This window comes from Mus musculus, chromosome 11 (genome assembly GCF_000001635.26).
Source record: "Mus musculus strain C57BL/6J chromosome 11, GRCm38.p6 C57BL/6J".
NCBI lineage: Eukaryota > Metazoa > Chordata > Mammalia > Rodentia > Muridae > Mus > Mus musculus.
This window is the reverse complement of record NC_000077.6, coordinates 44,117,133-44,135,207: the sequence shown is the minus strand read 5'-3', so window position 1 is coordinate 44,135,207 and position 18,075 is coordinate 44,117,133. Positions and strand designations below refer to the sequence as shown.

Genomic DNA, 18,075 nt, shown 5'->3' with positions numbered 1-18,075 from the left:
GCATATCAGATATTTACGTTACAATTCATAACAGTAGCATAACAAAAATATTTTTCTATTTGGGTTCAGGACAACAGGAGGAGCTATGTTAAATGGCTGCAGCATTAGGCAGGCTCAGAATCACTGTCCTAAAGCAATGCTAAGGATTTCTGCATGTTGGATATGAATTCGTTGAATGCACAAATGAACAGTATATCAATAATGATGTGGGAAATACTCAGATTTGTAATTCCTATGTATTTTTAAAAAAGCTTATAAAATAATAGCTGGTGTTTGAAGATCAACCTATGCACAGATTATCAGATGTTCCAGGTTGAAAACTATCAAGAAAAAAAAAAAAGAAAAAAAAGTCAACCTACAAACTAACTGAAAACCAATCCATGTGGTTGGTTTATACCACAACAGTAAGGCATCTTTATGAACCCTCTTCCCAGTGAAACTGGTGGAAATTATTTAAAACAGACATTTAAAACACTGAGTACATACAGAAATAAGAAAGTCTACTCATGAAAATCAAGTCAGAAAAGTGAGATATGAACATTAATTGCAAAGATATGCAGAGATTAAATAAAACCCACCTAAAACTGTCAGGTCAAGACACAAAAAATAAACTCAGGCAGAATGTGGAAATGAATGAAAAAAGTGATTCAAATATTTAAACCCTTAGAGGAATAGGAGCAGTGCTGAGAGACAGATGCACAGTTTAAAAGGAGAAAAGAAACTGTCCCGTAAGTAAGCCACCCATCACTGTAAGACATGAAGGGATAAAAGAGCAGACTAGGCTTCCAAAGAGCATGAGAAAGCACACACTGAAGGCGAGCAAGGGAGTGAATGAAATTGGAAGAGACAAATAACAGAGAAGAAGCACAAAGCCGAGGGCGAGTTCTCTGAAAACATCAATTGATAAACTTTTATCTAGGTTGATGTGGGGGTCCGGGAAGACTCATTACTGGAATGGAAAATGCAGGAAAGGTTACTGTCCTTAACCTTGGAAATCAAAAGAAATTAAAATGAGACATATGAATAACTATATTCTGGTAGATTAGATGAACAGAGATGGAGTGGACACGGTCCTGGAAAGACTGAAATGACATGACTCTCCATCCCCCACTCCCAAAAAGAATTAGTCTGAATAGATCTATATAAAGGAAGGAGAATGAATTAAAACCTACAGAAACTACCACAAAGGAATGCCCAGGTCCAGGTACCTTCACCGGTGAACTCTACCACATATTTAATGAGGAATCAACTCCCCTCCCTTCAAGATCTCCATAAAGAAAATCGAGCACTTTCCATCTCCTTTTTGAGACCAGAATTACCCCCCAAATGACAAACATATAATGGCATCCCAAGAAAGCAAACAGACTTCATGTGTTCATAAACACAACAGTGAAATTCTCTACAAGATTCTCACAATCTGGACCCAACAAAAGATGGAATCCTTACAGTCCGATTTTACAGTCGAAATAAAATTATTTCCAATTCAGTTCTGCCCCCATCTCAGATTGACAGGTACACCTGCTGAGAAGGAGGCCTCCTGTGTGCAACCTCCCGGTGGGATGCTTTCAGCTCGAGGAGTCATCTGTACAGGCGAAAAAGACAAGCAAGAACCGCTTGCCTGAGAGATTCAGAAGAAACCCCCACTGGAATGTGTATATCGTCATCCTGGACAGCTCGAGAAACCTAGTGGAGGCATGTAGATGATACAGAGAAAAGAAACATGAACAAAATAAATAACTTTTTTCTGAGCTGCTTGGACTTTTGGGAGAGAGGATACAATATTCTATCCCTCTCCCATCCATATATGGTAAGTGTTCTTAGAATTTCTCAAGCACTCTGGCATGCACTCACAATTTCACAGCCATAATTTGCAGACACCATCAACTTCGCTTTAAAAGAAACTAATGGAAAAAGTTCGTATTAACTAGTTGGTGCTGGATCACACTACTCAGGGGGCTTTGTTCAACTTCAGCCAGGGCATCGGAAAAACAGTTACGGAGACAATAAAGCTGTTTATCACTTACCTCATAGGAAATCCAGAATGAGACAGCTCTTGATTTAGCGCTGCAGCTCAGCAATGTCATTAAAAATTTTGCCATCTTTATATTTAGTCCATCAGCCTTAACTCTCTGAACTATGCTTTTTGCTCAATACCTCACTCCTATCAAGTGGATGCTATATCTCTACACATCTCATCTGTTCTCAAGGAAGAAAGAAAAATGAATAGCTATCACTATGAGTATTTAACATTTAGCTGTGCTTTTCATAAAAAGCGAATCGGTTCTGACAGCCCGTTGTGGTTTATGAAATGTTCGCCCACACATTTGAACCCTCACATTTGAACACCCAGTCTCCTGCTGGTGGCACTGTTTGGAGAGACTGTGGAACCTCTAGGAAGTAGAGTCTTGCTGAGGGAAGTGGGTCACTGGATAGACGGGCCTTAAAGTTTTATCCAAACTCTAGTTCCTGTTCACTCTTTGTTGCCTGCCTGCTGACTTGATGTGGCGCTCAGCCTCACACTCCTGCCACCGTGCTGTTCCTGCTGGGATGGATCTCATCTCCTCTACCCATTAAGTTGCTTCTGGTTGGCTGCTTCTTGTGTACTTTGTTACAGCCATGAGAAAAGTAATGATTACAGACCCCAAACAGACTTAATAACCATTAGACAGAACCAAGGCTCACAGAGTCACCTCTGGATAAGAGTGAAGCTAGAGATGAAAGATGAAAGCAAACTAGTAACTGTGAAAGGGTGCCCAAGTTGTCTTAAAACAAAGCTGATTTAGGGTTTTTTTTCCAGCTTATGTGATTTTTTAAAAAATTGTGATGAAAATGTAAAGGAAAGTTTATTTTTGGCCCTCAGTTCAAAGTTACAGTTCATCATGGTGAAGGTTACAGTCCATCATGGGGAAGACATTACAGTAGCGGGTGACTGAGGCATCTGGCCATGTTAGATTCACAGCCAACAGGTAAGGAGTGATGAATGGTGGTGCTAAATTCAGATTCTCCATTTTATACACTCCAAGCCTAGGGAATAATATTACCCAGAGGGGGCTCTTTTAACTTATCTCATTTAACCTAGTCAAGATAATCCTACACAAGTATACCCAGGAGCACATCTCCCTGGTGATTCTAGAGCTTATCAACCTCTGCTGTAATTAAGAAATGTCCTGAGCTAAGTCAGGAATCCACCAGCAGTGAGAGACCTGCAGATGGCTGCTGGGAGAGGTCCTAATAAGCATTTATAAGCAGCGTGTAACTATTCTTTTCCTAAATCCTTTTCCACTCATTTATTATGTCATCTTCGCAGCTTCCCCGAGAATCAAGAAGGCACTGTGTGTTATAGATGTCAAGTTAGACTCTGATAGGTGAGTGGCCCTTCTGCTCAGTAGAGCTTTCTATCATGTCATTCTCAGAGTGCCAATAATCCTAGAGATGAGATCTTCTGGAGAAATAATGCATTTGAAACATACTGCCCCATGGAGCACCCTTAAAACACAGAAGTCTCCTAAGGACCATAAATGCTCCATCTCATTTAACCACCTAGAAACCCTTCCACATAGGGGGGATTCCAACAGATACGCACAGCTAGAGAGGGCTAGAATTGAGATTCTAATCCAAGTAATTTATTTTCAAACCTGACACTCTATCAAGCATACAGGGCTGGAGAGACGTCTTAGTGGCTAAGAGCACTCATTGTTCTTGCTGAGAACAAGGGCTCAGTTCCCAGTTCTTTAGCAACTCAAACCTAGGTATAACTCCAGTTCTAAAGGTCTCCTCAGGCACCAGGCACACATGTGGTATACATACATACATGCCGGCAAAACTTTCACATACATAAAAGAAGCATAAGCAAATCTTAGAATATTCTGTTGTCTGAAGACTTCAAAGGCCTTGCCTATACTGAAAATGTAATATATATGTGTACACATATGTGCGCACACACACACACGCACACATATTTATATATTCTAATCTTACATTTTTTTGTCTGTACTGGTCCCTCTTCCAGCTGTCAATAAATTTAGACAGTTGAAAATTTAATTATATATTTTATTTATAATTATATATAATTAAATTATTTATTACTATATATTTATAATATAATATAATATATATATAATTAAAATTTCCAGAAAATCTCTCAACACATTGGGTGTAGAGGAATACTAGTCACAGGATGCCTAGCAGAACTGTAAATGAATAATATCAACATACTGCTACAAGGACTGGTATGGCCAACAATTGCCCTGTAAACTAAAGAACAGGGCTCAACCACTCTCCCTCCCACCAACCCTTCTCCTGATTATTTTCTGCCTAGCTTTCAAAATGTCAATATTTTCTTTCAACCATTCTTCTTCAGATGGATTGTTTGGAACTCTGCATATAGTTTTGGTGCTCCCTCTTTATGGTCACTATTGCCCTATGAAGGGGACAATTTGGGTAATGTATGGAACATTGTGTAATGGCTCATATGGGAACAGCATATTATTTGGATTGAATGAGCAGAGGCCAAGGGTAGTCTGAATATTCTCTGATGAGTAGGGCACAACCCCATTCCCACGCCTGGCCCATAAGAAGGAATTATTCTACTCTTGCATTTGTTTGTCTGTACTGGACCCTCTTCCAGCTGTCAACACATTTGAACATAGTTTCATTTTTAATCACTTTTATAGTTTGCATACGAAAATGGGTTTCATTATGATATTTTCATATATGTAGATATCATTATGTCCTGCTTGTGCACATCTCATAATCCTCCCTGCCTACCCTTTTCTTCTTTCAAATTATTCCCCTCTATGTCTATGTTCAGCTTCCTCCCCCATCACCCCCCTCTTTTTCTCTCTCTCTCTCTCTCACATACACACCTCTAGATTCACATAAGAGAAAATATGTATATTTTATCTTTCTTACTTTCTTTTAGCTTGTCTGATTCGCCCTTTCTTTCTTTTTAGATTTATCCCTCCACCCATTGTCCACTTTCTACTTCCATGTCACACACTCTCTCACACACACACCCATACACACACCTAGATCCTGCATACAAACAAAAACATGACTTCCGTCCGTTTGAATCTGGCCCAATTTACTTAACTGGATGCTCTCCAGGTCCATATTCTGCAAACAGCATAATTTTATCTTTATTTGTTCATTGGTTGGATAAAATCTATTATCCACATCTCCCCTACCTACTCGTCTGTTGGTAGGCATCAAGGCAGACTCCCTGTCTTGGCAGCTGTGTAAATTACAGCTACAAACACGGATGTGCAAACATCTCTGTGATGATGCACAATTGTCTATTTCTTGACTACAGAGCAAACTTCCTAGAATGTATTGGGCACAAGCAGGACTCTAAAGTAGGTGTGTTTGGGAGGCATCTACTCACATCTTAAACCCCATTCCTGGGTACCCTGGCACAACTCATCTGCAGGTCCTGACAGCCATGTTTAGACTTTATCATTGTTTTGTAGTTGACAGAGATCAACAATACACTTCACCTCTCCTTATTTCTCTACAGAGAACCTAGAATTGTCTTTTGTGTTTCTCTGGACCTGAGGGTTGTTGAGCAGCCATCTTTAGCACAGTCAATGATCAACTTGAATGAAAGAGGATGATAAGCCTACTGGAGACAGGCACAGTCACCAGACAATGCAGTAGGTTCAGATGTCAGCCTTGGCTTCCACTGGCTTTCCATCTTTGAGTCCACACAAGAAGGTGTGTCGCTCTTGTGCTTTGATTTGGGAATTCTTTTCCTGTGCCCCTATAATAAACTCTGTGTTTCATTTTGATCTGAGCTAAAGGGTCCCAATTAAACACAAGCTGGAAATAGTCTGGTTTTCTTAACCTTTAATTCAAGGTTCTTCCTTCTCCCAAAGCATAAAAGAGAAAATAGAGGCTGTGCCAGAATGAGCCTATGAGGTGGCCATAGATGGCACCTCTGTCACCCTTCTACAAAGGACAACTGGAAAGGCCTTCCCTATTTTTGGATGATTAGCCAGAAAGGGTGACTAATGCCTGGGGTCTTGCTTTGGACTCTAAACCATATAATGTTGCAGAACCCCGAGTCCTCTCAGTGAAGGACATTAACAATCTGCTTCAGTTTCAACACATCAAAAGAGGTTTGTGGAGACAATTATTTGCTGAAGGGGCAAGTGACCTTGTTGGACTTGACATTTATTTTATCTTCCTTTGAAAACAGTTAAAATTGCACAGTTGATATTTCGTGCTTCTAATCCTTCGCCTCTAGATGGTTACCAGAAAGAAATAATAGTAATAAAAAAAGATTAGATCTAGCTTTTGACTTGGGGTAGACTTTGGAATTATTTCTTTTCAAAGAAAAACAAGAACAAGACTCTGCCTATACCACTGCTCCCACACAGGAAGAGCTCCCGATGGCCCCTGGTGGTGCCGGCCTGAGGACACAGCAGCTTCGGTGGTTGGTCCAAGGCCAGCCAGCTTCAAGTTCAAATTCTGTGCCTGGCTCCAAGTTGGCTAGAGAATAATGTGTCCGCAGTGCTAGTGTTGTCTGCTGTGGGGCAGGCCAGTTCCCTGAAGCGAACCCGCCCCATGCTTGTTCCCTGACCTCCTCCCACAAATCTGGGATGGTTTTCTAGAGAAATAGCTGCTAGAGTCCTCCACCTAGTCTGCTCTTGCTTTACACAGCACTGGGGCCAGGGAACACTTGAAGGGTGGATTCCAACACCCTGAGGTCAACACCATTCTCCATGGCACACTCTGTGCTACTAGAAGGTTTTGAGAAACTCCTGTCAACACCAGCCATTTCTTTTTGTCTTTTTTTTTATTTTATACAACTGTCTGTATTTGTGTATATGTTTGTACATATATGTATGTGCTTATGTGTATGTGTGTATGTTTGTACGTGTGTATGTTTATTTGCATACATGTGTATATCTCTATGTATGTATATGTGCTTATGTGTATGTATGTTTATATGTATACATGTGTATATGTCTGTATATGTGTGTATATGTATGTGTGTATATATGTGTGTATGTATGTATATATGTGAGTATGAATATGTCTGTACGTGTGTGTATGTGTGTGTGCCCATGGCCCATTTGGAAGCCAGAGGCTGATGGCAGGTTTCCTCCTTATTTTTTTGAGACAGAGTCTCTCACTGAGCCTTGAGATCACTGATTTGACAAAATCAAAACCAGGCAGCTGTGACTGATCCTCCTACCTCTGCCACACTCAATACTGGATGGCATGCATCGATTGCCATGCCTGGCTTTTTTTTCAGTGCTGGGGACCTGAGTCCTCATGCATTCTATCCACAGAACCATCTCTCCAGCTCTGACTGTCCCAAAAGGCTTCTTTCTATCTCCTATTAGACCATAGCTCCTCCCTAGTGGAGCATGCATGCAAGCTTGCCGAGTTTTCCATTCTCTTGGCCTCTGATGGCAGGATTAAATTCAACTGAACAAAGAGCTTAGAAGACATTGTGAAGTTCATAGTCAAACAGTAAACTCAGATTCAGAAGGGTCTGTCTACATGAAGGATTTTTGTGTGTTGACTGTTAAAAAATGAATGGGAAAAGAAAAATGAGGTGCATCCTTGGATGTAAGGCCAATAATGAATGTCAGGATTTCTTTGACTCTCTGGAGGAAAACTCCATGCTGATGTACTCATATGTTCCCTTCAGAAGCCCACGCTAGCATGTAGGGATTCAGCAGGCGGTGTGGGACTCTGTGATGTTTTAACGGCACTGCAGAGACCACTTAGAAACACTGAACGTCACCAAGAGAACAAGCGCAGCAGCCTTCCCTGATGTCATCCTGGCTTGTTCTCATTAAGGATCCAAGTGTGTAGGCGAGCATTCCTGATGTAGCCTGTGACGGGGGGCCCTGAGGACAGACACTACAGGATGTCACTTGCAGGTCCCAGCTCCCTGCTATGCGACTCTTCCAGAGGCCTGAGCTTTGATTGAGATGCCTGTCAGAGGCCACGGCCATTGCAGCCCGGCTGTGACTCAAGCAGATGGCTGATGGGGTCCAACCCCTTCTGACTGGTGATGAAAATACCAGAAGCCACACTGCATTGTGTACACGACACGAGGCTATTTTTTTTATATTCTTTTGTACTGCTGGATTCTATTTTCAGAATGGGTCAATCATTTCTATGCTCAGCACTGGCTGAATGAGCAATCATGCCAGGTGTGTGTTTGAAGTGTCTACTGCAATCTGTTCAATTTGGAATTAAAAAAAAATTAGACTTCAGAATCACTCTCTTATGCTTGGGTTTCTTACAGACAGCCCGTTAGTTGGAGATGGAAGAAAGAATTTCATTCTCCTTTTCCAGAAGCCATCAGAGGCAGTCTCAAACTGAAACACTAATTTAAATTGTTTTGCCTCTGTCTGTTCAGCAGAGGTGCTGCTAATGACCCCCCTCTCACAAAAAATGGGGTACAGGGATAGAAAAGAGAAGAGAAAACAGAGGCGGTCCAGGAAGATGGAGATGGTGTGCTAGTTCAGTGTTTGCTTCGCATACATGAATCTCTGGACTCCATCCCAGCACCCTATAAACAAGCAGAGTGATGCACGCCTGTAATCCTGACACTAAGAAGGTGGAGGTATGAGATATGAAGTTCAAACTCATTCTTGGCTGAAAACAGAGTTGGAAGCTAGCCTGAGCTATGTGAGACTGTCAGAGAAAGGAGAAAAAGAGGAAGGGGAGGATGGAGAAATTGGAGTGGGGAAAGAACATCTCCTAAACTCTGAATGCTCCGTCCCTAGGCAACAAGTTCAGGCATTATTGGAGCTGACTTTGGTCACGAATGCCCCTATGGTGTCATTTCATCCATTGGGCCATTATTCCTAAAACGTTGATCATTAGAATCATGTACTGAGCTTCTATAAAATGTCACCTTCCCAGTTCTCACCCTCAGAGACTCCACAATCCAGCACATTTAGGCTAGAGCCAGGAAATCTGCACTTTGAATATCAACTGTGGTGAGCCTCATCTGAGAAAAGCACATGAAGAGGTGGCATGCATAACTGTTAATGTCACAGAGACAATGGCAACTCCAGTCAGCCTGCTGCTAACCCTGCAGCCTCTGTCTGTCCTTCCCAAGCAGTGGTTCTCAATTTGTGGCTCGAGACCCCTCTGGGGACTTGATTAACGCAGGGGTCTCATAACAGATATCCTCTATATCAGATATTTACATTCTGATTCATAACAGTAGCAAAATCACAGTTATGGTGTAACAAAAAAAATAATTTTATGGTTGGGGTCACCACAACGTAAAGAACTGTATTAAACGGTCGCAGCATTGGGAAGGATAAGAACCATGGCTTTTGAGGGTTCTGCTGGATCAGTAAGAACTGTTTCCCAATCTTTCCTCTTTAATTCTTTAGCATGATCCTGAGCAAATGTTCCAGGGAGGGGAGCCTCAGAGCCCCCTCCATACAGCAGGGACTATATAACTTGCCTCCCTTGCATCTTTGTGCTAAAGTTAAGAAGAGCTTGTAGGGTATTACATGTTAGAAGTCACAATTATTTAATCTAGTAATGGCCTTTTCATTCACACCCGGGAGCGCCACATCTAAACAGGGTCATTCATTGAGCATCAGGGAACATGCTGGGGGTGGGGGGAGGCTTCTCCATGTGACCATGAGGCTTCAAAGCAACTGTGTGTATAACAGGGATACCCTTATGTGCCTATTGAATGAAAACTCTGCAGGTGGAGGTGGGAAAGTGCTGGGCTAACAGTGCCTGAGATCGCTTCTGAGCATGGTAAAATGTACAGAACTCACCAGGCCTGCTGGTCACAGAGTCTAGAGTCCAGGGACAAGGCAGGACCACACCAGCCTCTTTCTCACTCTCAGCCGAGTGTCTTGCCTCCTTCTGGCCAGCCCTACTACACGTCCCTGAAGTCTTGCCTATTGCCCACTGCCCCTACCGAAACTTCCCTTTCCCCTGGTCTTCACTGCCTTTCCCTAGATGGAATTTCCAAGAAGGTGTCTGACACAATTCGGAAGCTCTCAAAACTCAGTTTTTGTCTTTTTTTCTTAACAATTAAAGATTTTTGTATATTAGTACTGCATGTGTCCTGGGCACATGGTATGGTGCAGGTATCGGGGTCAGAGGACAACATCTCAGGGTGGGTGTCTCTCCTTCTACGTTTGCATGAATTTGGGGGATTGAATTCAAGCTGTCAGACTTGTAGAGCAGGTGCTTTCCTCCTGGGAGACATCATGCTGGCAGTCAGAGTTTTATTGCTTCATGGAAACACCATGACCAAAAAGTTAGTTGCAGGGGATGGGGAGGGGGGGGTTACTTGGCTCACACTTCCATATCACAATCCCTGGAGGAAGTCAGGACAGGAACTCAAGCAGGACTGGAATCTGGAGGCAGGAACTGATGCAAAGGCCTTGGTGGAGGCATGTTGCTCACTGACTTTTTCCCCTGGCTTGCTCAGCCTGCTTTCTTATAGAAACCAGGACCACCAGCCCAGGATGGCACCACCCATAGGGGGTTTGGCCCTCCCCCATTGATCACTAATTGAGAATATGCTTTACAACTGTTTATCTCACAGAAACATTTCTTCAAAGGCCCCATCCTCTCTGATGACTTTAGCTTGTGTCAAGTTGACACACAAAAAAAATCTAGCCAGTACAATCTTCAAGCAAGTTTGGTTTTAGGGTGGTCGTTGTTGTTGCTGCTGCTGCCATTTTACCATTTTATTAAGCTTTCTATAAAAATTCCAGTAGGAGAATGTCATTCATCTGGATCAGGTCAGTAAGCAAGGTCAAAGGCAAGAGGCCGATCCCAGTTTGGGCAGGCATCATGATCTAGCTCTACAAGTCCTTGTCTCCTTCCGTGTTAGTCAGCTTTCTGCCATTATAAGCAAACACCTAAGGTAATCGACTTACCAGGAAGAAAAGTTTGTTTTGTCCTGTAGCTGCAGAAGTCCACAGTTGCTTGGCTCTTATCTGGAGCCTATAGTGGGCCAGAGCATCAGCATGCTGGGGAACGGGTGGTAAAGCATCTGGGCAGGGGTGGGAGGGAAAAAGAGGAACATGACCCAACATCACCTTCAAGGATGTACCCTTAAGGTCCTATCTTCCTCCCTTCTACTCAGCCTCAATCCCCAAAGACTCCACCACTTTTGTACTGGTAGCACAGGTTGGGAATCAAGTTGGAAATATTTAAGATCCAAACCACAGTGCTTACCTTACTCTACTTCCTAATCCAAAGCAACAGTGTAGGGTTTTTTTTTTTCCTGTGTAAAGGCCTCTTTCCCTTAGTCCTTCCTTATTTTTATAGCCCAGGTCCAGAATATCCAGCTATGATCTGACAAAGTAGCTGTAGCTTTCCTACTTCAAGGGAACTCACAGACTCCCTACTGGGCTGGGCCTGCTGCATGCAGACTTGTTTTTCTGTTTCCCAATTCTAGTGTGATGATGCCCTCCTAATATGAGAATTCTCTAGGCCAGCGTTTCCCCTAAAGCACCATCAATGTGTTTTGAAGAGGGAGTGTGTCATCAGGCAATATTTTTGAGGAATATTTTTGCTTGGTCTGAGAGATGATATTTTAAACAACTTTCTTTTAAAATGAGAGGAAAATCGAAATGGACAGCACATTAAGAGAGTTCCGGGTGGCAGACTTGGGGAAAAAACCCTTCCAGAGGAGGAAGAGCTATGACGAGCATTACAGCTAGAAAGATATCCAGTCAAGAAGCTGACCATGAAAGAATGCTGGAACTAAGCAAAACTGGGGTAGAACAGAATATAGATGCTGTTTTTATGACATGCTGTAAATTATGCAAATACTATCAAGCCGATAGATTGAAGAGTCTCCGATGCATCTCAGAAACACCCAGAGCAGAAAACGACTACAAAGTGCCTTCTGTTCTTGCAAATAAAGTTTTATTGAGATGGAGTCATATCCATTCATAATCTTAACAGCTATTTTCACCATAAAATAGAAGAGTAGTTATAGAGACCTACTATAGGCTACAAAGTAAAATATTTCTACTCTCATACCCTTACAGGCAAAACGTTTGCCAACTCGTAATCTAGAATCTTCTTTCTTATACAATAAGACACTACTTTACAAACTTATTCCCATAGGAAGAGAATGCATTTTTTGTGAAGAATCTTCTAAATATAGAAGTCCATACAACGTATAATCCTAGGGAGGATATGGGGAGGGGCAGGAGCCACGGAGACAACCACTCTGCTTTGCTTTTGAGCCCCTCCTTAAGGATGTTTCTGGAAGCCAGAGTTCCAAGGCATGTAGTTTGAAAATTAGTCCACTAATTTCCTGAGGTCAGGGCAGTCTTAATTTCATATGTATATAGTTAGTGATTGGCACAGAAAATATGCTCAAAGCATGCCAGGTACACAAAGGGATACAGTGCTCCCAGTTAAGACCAAGACCCTACAGCCAAGCAAAATCTCTGCGGGACCTTTGCCATCTCCACCCCTCCTAGGAGCTGTCTGCAGTCACTGTCACCTCCTCTTTTATCTTAATGCCACTATTCCCTACTTCAACTCCATTTCTCTGCCAGAAAGGAACCCTTAAGGTCCACAGTGATAATCTTTATTACAGTCCACAGACATTCTCGGTTATGGTTCTCAGGTGACCCCTGAGCACTTTCCCTCCTCTCCTCCTCCTCCTCTTCCTCCTTCCCTTCCTCCTCTTTTTCCTCCTCCTCCTCCTCCTCCTACTTTTTTTCCTCTTCCTCCTCCTCCTCCTCTTCCTCTTCCTCCTCCTCCTCTTCCTCCTCTCACTTCCTACTTCTTTGGCTCTTTCAAAAAGAAATTTTGTTTTATGTTTTTATTATTTTAACCATTGTATAAATTTATGGAATACAGTGTACTGCTTTGATATGAATATTACTATAGAATGGTCAAATCAGATTAAAATTAATGGACTTGTCACCTGAAAGAAACACATCTTTGTGGTATGAATATTTAAAATAAATTCTTTCAGTTATTTTGAAATATATTGCTGTATTATTTCCTACAGTCATCAGAATCTCTTCATCCTGTATCACCGAAGCTGTGTGCTTTTTAAACAACAAACAGCTGCCCTTTCCCTTGCACACACCCTCTTGCCACTGGCAACTGTCATTCTGAACAAGGGGTTAATAGCCAAGATATACAAGGAACAACTAATCAATAACATGAAATAAATTACTACTAAAAATGGGTAAAGGACAGGAAAAATAAACACTCATTGCCAACAAATGTATTTTCAATTTAATTTTAAAATTTTTTTTAAAGGAGAAAGACTTTATGTAACCTAAGATGTACGGGGACATAAGTCAATATAATGACTTGGACATCAACATACCTGTGCAGATGGTTACAGTGCATTCCAATCTCAGAATTCCTCTGACATGTCCCTGTCTTTTCTTTTTCATCATTAATGAATTTATTTATTCACTTATCCCAATATCAGCTCCCCTTGCCTCCCAGTACCCCTCAAACAGATCGTCCTTCCATCCCCCCTTCTCCTCTGAGAAGGGGGAGCCCTTTGGGTATAACACCCCCACACCTCCCACACTCCAGGCACATCAAGTCATTAAGGACTAGGCACGTCCTCTGAGGCCAGACAAGGTGGCTCAGTTAGGTCAAGACACACAGGGCAGGTAATAGATTCAGGGACAGTCCCCCAATCCAGTTATTGGGGCACCCACATGAATACCAAGCTGCAAATCTTCTACATATGTGGGGTCTGAGATCCAGCCCGTGCTTGCTTTTTGGTTGGTGGTTCAGTTTCTGAGAGCCCTCCAAGGGTCCAGGTTAGTTGACTCTATTGTTCTTCCTGTGGAGTCCCTGTTCTCATCGGATCCCTCAATCCTTCCTCCAACTCTTCCACAAGACTCCCCAAGTCCCAACTAATGTTTTACTGTGAGTTTCTACATTTGTTTTCATTGGTTGTTGGGTAGAGTCTCTCAGAGCACAGTTATGCTAGGCTCTTGTCTGTAAGCCTAGCACAGTATCATTAATAATGTCAGGGGTTTGTTGTCGAATTGCTCTGGCTAGGACTTCAAGTACAATGTTGAATAGGTAGGGAGAAAGTAGGCAGCCTTGTCTAGTCCCTGATTTTAGTGGGATTGCTTCCAGCTTCTCACCATTTACTTTGATGTCGGCTACTGGTTTGCTGTGGGCCTTGAATTCCTGATCTTTCCAAGACTAGAGACTGCCATATCCAGGGATCCATCCCATAATCAGCCTCCAAACGCTGACACCATCGCATACACTAGCAAGATTTTGCTGAAAGGACCCTGATATAGCTGTCCCTTGTGAGACTATGCCGGGGCCTAACAAACACATAAGTGGATGCTCACAGTCAGCTACTGGATGGATCACAGGGCCCCCAATGGAGGAGCTAGAGAAAGTACCCAAGGAGCTAAAGGGATCTGCAACCCTATAGGTGGAGCAACATTATGAACTAACCAGTACCCCGGAGCTCTTGACTCTAGCTGCATATGTATCAAAAGATGGCCTAGTCGGCCATCACTGCAAAGAGAGGCCCATTGGACTTGCAAACTTTATATGCCCCAGTACAGGGGAACGCCAGGGCCAAAAAGTGGGAGTGGTGGGTAGGGGAGTGGGGGGAGGGTATGGGGGACTTTTGGGATAGCATTGGAAATGTAAATGAGGAAAATACCTAATAAAAATAAAAAATAAATAAAATAATGTCAGGGGTTGGTTCCTGCCCATGGGATAGGTCTCAATTTGGGCCATTCCCTCTGTCTCTGCTCTATTTTTTATCCCTGCACATCTAGACAAGACACATTTTGGATTGAAGGTTTTATTGGTGGGTTGCTGTCTTTATCCCTCTACTGGGAGTCCTGCCTGGCTATAGGAAGTGGCCACTTAAGGATCCGCTGCTAGAGGCCTCAGCTAGAATCACCTCCATAGACACACTGGGGCCTCGCTGCTTCCCAGGTATCTGGCACATCCTAGAGATGCTCCTCACTAATTTCTGTTCTCTCTCCCCTGATCTCCTTACACCTCATTCTCTACCACCCTGCTCCTCTCCCCACCCCTTCTCCCATCCAGTTGCCTCCCTCCATCCACCTCTAGTATCTATTTTATTTCCCCTTCTGAGAGAGATTCAACCACCCTTCCTTGGGCCCTCCTTATTATTTGGATTCTTTGAGTCTGTGGAGTATAACATGGCTATCATGTACTTTATGGCTAATATCCCTGCATAAGAGAGTACATACTATGCATGTCCCTTTTGGTCTGGGTTACCTTACTCAAAATAATATTTTCTATTTTCATCCATTTGCCTACAAAATTCATGATTCCTTTGTTTTTAAAGGCTGAGTAGTATCCCATTGTGTAAATGAACCACATTTTCTTTATCCATTCTTCATTAAGGGGCACCTAGATTGTTTACAAATAAAGCTGCTATGAACACAGTTGAACAAGTGTCCTTGTGGGATAGTGCAGCATCTTTTAGGAGTTGTATAGCTGTGTCTCAAGTAGAACTATTCCCTATTTTCTAAGAAACTGCCAAATTATTTTCCAGAGAGTTTTTTAAAGGTTTGCACTCCCACCAACAATGTAAGAGTGTTCCCTTTGTTCCACATTTTTGCCTGCTTGAGCTTTCCCTTGAATTTTTTTATCTTAGTCATTCTGATGGCTGTAAGATGGCATCTCACAATTGTTTTTATTTGCATTTCTCTGATAACTAAGAACTTTGAACATTTCTTTAAGTGTTTCTTGGCGGTTAGAGGTCCCTCTGTTGAAAATTCTCTGTTTAGCTCTATATCCCATTTTTGAATTGGATATTTGGGTTGTTGGTGCCTAACTTCTTGAGTTCTTTATATATTTTGAATATTAACCCTATGTCTGATAAAGGGTTGTTGAAGATCTTTTCCTAATCTGTAGGCTGTGATTTTGTTCTATTGACAGTGTCAGTGACAGTGACAGTCAAAGGACTTACAGAAGCTTTTGATTTTCATGGAGCCCTATTTACTAATTGTTGATCTTAGTACCTGAGCCATTGGTGTTCTGTTCAGGAACTTGTCTCCTGTACCAAGCACCAATGGGCTCAAGGGTATTTCCCACTTTCTATTCTATTAGATTTAGTGTATCTGGTTTTAAACTGAGGTATTTGATCCACCTAGTTTTGGGTTTTGTGCAGAATGATAAATATGGATTTATTTGCATTTGGGGGCTTGCAAACATCCAGTTAGGCCAACACCGTTTGTTGAGATGCTCTGCCTTTTCCATTGCTTTTGGTTTCTTTGTCAAAAACTAAGTGTCCATAGGTGTGGAGTTTATTTCTAGGTCTTTGATTCTATTCCATTGATCAACCCATCAGTTTCTATACCACTATCATATAGTCTTTATAACGATTGCTCAGTAGCTTAAAGTCAGGGATGGTGATACTTTCAGAAATTATGTTATTGTACAGGATTGTTTTAGCTACCCTGGATGTTTTAGTTTTCCTTATGAAGTTGAGAATTATTTTTTTCAAGGTTTGTAAAGAATTACGTTGGATCTGTAGATGGCTTTTGGTAAGATGGCCATTTTCTCTATATTAATCCTACTGATCCAGTAGCATGAGAGATCTTTCCATTTTCTGAAGAATTTTCTTCAAATTCTTTCTTCAGATACTTGAAGTTTTTATCATACAGGTCTTTTAGTTGCTTGGTGAAAGAAAGTTACACCAAGATATTTTAAATTATTTGTGGCTATTATGAAGGGTATTGTCTCCCTAACTTCTTTCTTAACTTATTTATCACTTGTAGAAAAGAGGAATACAAAATTCTTTCAGTTGATTTTTTTATCCAGCCACTTTGCTAAAGGTGTTTATCAGCAGTAGAAGTTCCCTGGTAGAATTTTGCAGTTCACTTATGTATATCATCATATCTTAATCCATGAATAGTAGTGATACATTGACTTCTTTCCAATTTGTATCACCTTGATCTCCTTTAGTTGGCTTATTGCTCTAGCTAGAACTTTAAGAACTATAGTAAAGAGATAGGGAGAGAGTGGTCAGCCCTGTATTGTCCCTCATTTTAATGGGATTCTTTAACTTTCTCTCCATTTAACTTGATGTTGGCTAATGGCTTGCTGTATGTTATCTTTATTGGGTTTAGGTATGTTCCTTGTATCACCGATCTCTAGAAGACTTTTTAACATGAAGAGGTGTTAGTTTTTGTCAAAGGCTTTTTCAACATCTAACGAGATGACCATACTTTTGTTTCTTTCAGTTTATTTATATGGTGAGTTACATTGATGGATTTTCATATATTGAACCACCCCTGCATCCCTGGGATGGAGCCTTCTTGATTATGGTAGACGATGTCTTTGATGAGTTCTTGAATTTGGTTTGCAAGTATTTTTTGAGTATTTTTGCATTAATGTTCATAAGGGAAATTATTCTGAGATGCTCTTTCTTTGTTGAGTGTTTGTGTGGTATCAGTGGAAGTGTGGGCTCAGAATAAATTTGGCAGTTTTTCTTCTATTTCTACTTTATGGAATAGTTTGGAGAGTATTGGTGTTAGGTCTTCTTTGAAAGTCTTGTAGAATTCTGCACTAAAACTATCTGGACCTGGGTTTTGTTTTTGTTTTTTTGTTTTTTTTGTTTTGTTTTGTTTTGTTTTGGTTGGGAGACTTTTAATGACTGGTTCTATTTCCTTAAGGGATGATAGGACTATTTAGGTACCTTACCTGATCTTGACCTTAACTTTTGTAAATGGAATCTGTCTAGAAGTGTAGATATGTGGGCTGGCCTCTAGAAAATGTAAGACATCTGCCCAGGCCCTTCTGGCTTTTCAAGTCTTGGTTTAGAAGTCTGGAATAATTCTAATAGGTCTGCATTTATGTTACTTGATCTTTATCCCTGTGGTTTTTAATATCCTTTGTGTATATTTAGTATTTTGATTACTATGTGGCAGGGAACTTTTCTTTTTTGGTATACTCTACTTTGTGTTCTGTAAGCTTCTTGTATGTATTATGCATCTCTTTCTTTAGGTTAGGAAATTTCTTCCATGATTTTGTTGTAGATAAGTTTTGGATCTTTGACTGTAAGTAGCTAGGGAACTCATAGCTGGGGAATAGAGTAGTGTAGCAGTCTATCTA

General features: G+C 41.5%; 1 long non-coding RNA gene across 1 annotated transcript in view; it reads right to left on the bottom strand.

Annotated features, from left to right (window-relative positions):
• Positions 1 to 220: 220 nt before the first annotated feature.
• Positions 221 to 18,075, bottom strand: part of Gm12153 — a 175,899-nt gene continuing 158,044 nt past the window's right edge. The window contains exons 6-7 of the long non-coding RNA XR_388596.1: positions 10,890 to 11,005; positions 221 to 1,683 (exon numbers count right to left, since the gene is read on the bottom strand). This is a non-coding gene — a long non-coding RNA (predicted gene 12153). The remainder of the gene's footprint in view (positions 1,684 to 10,889; positions 11,006 to 18,075) is intronic.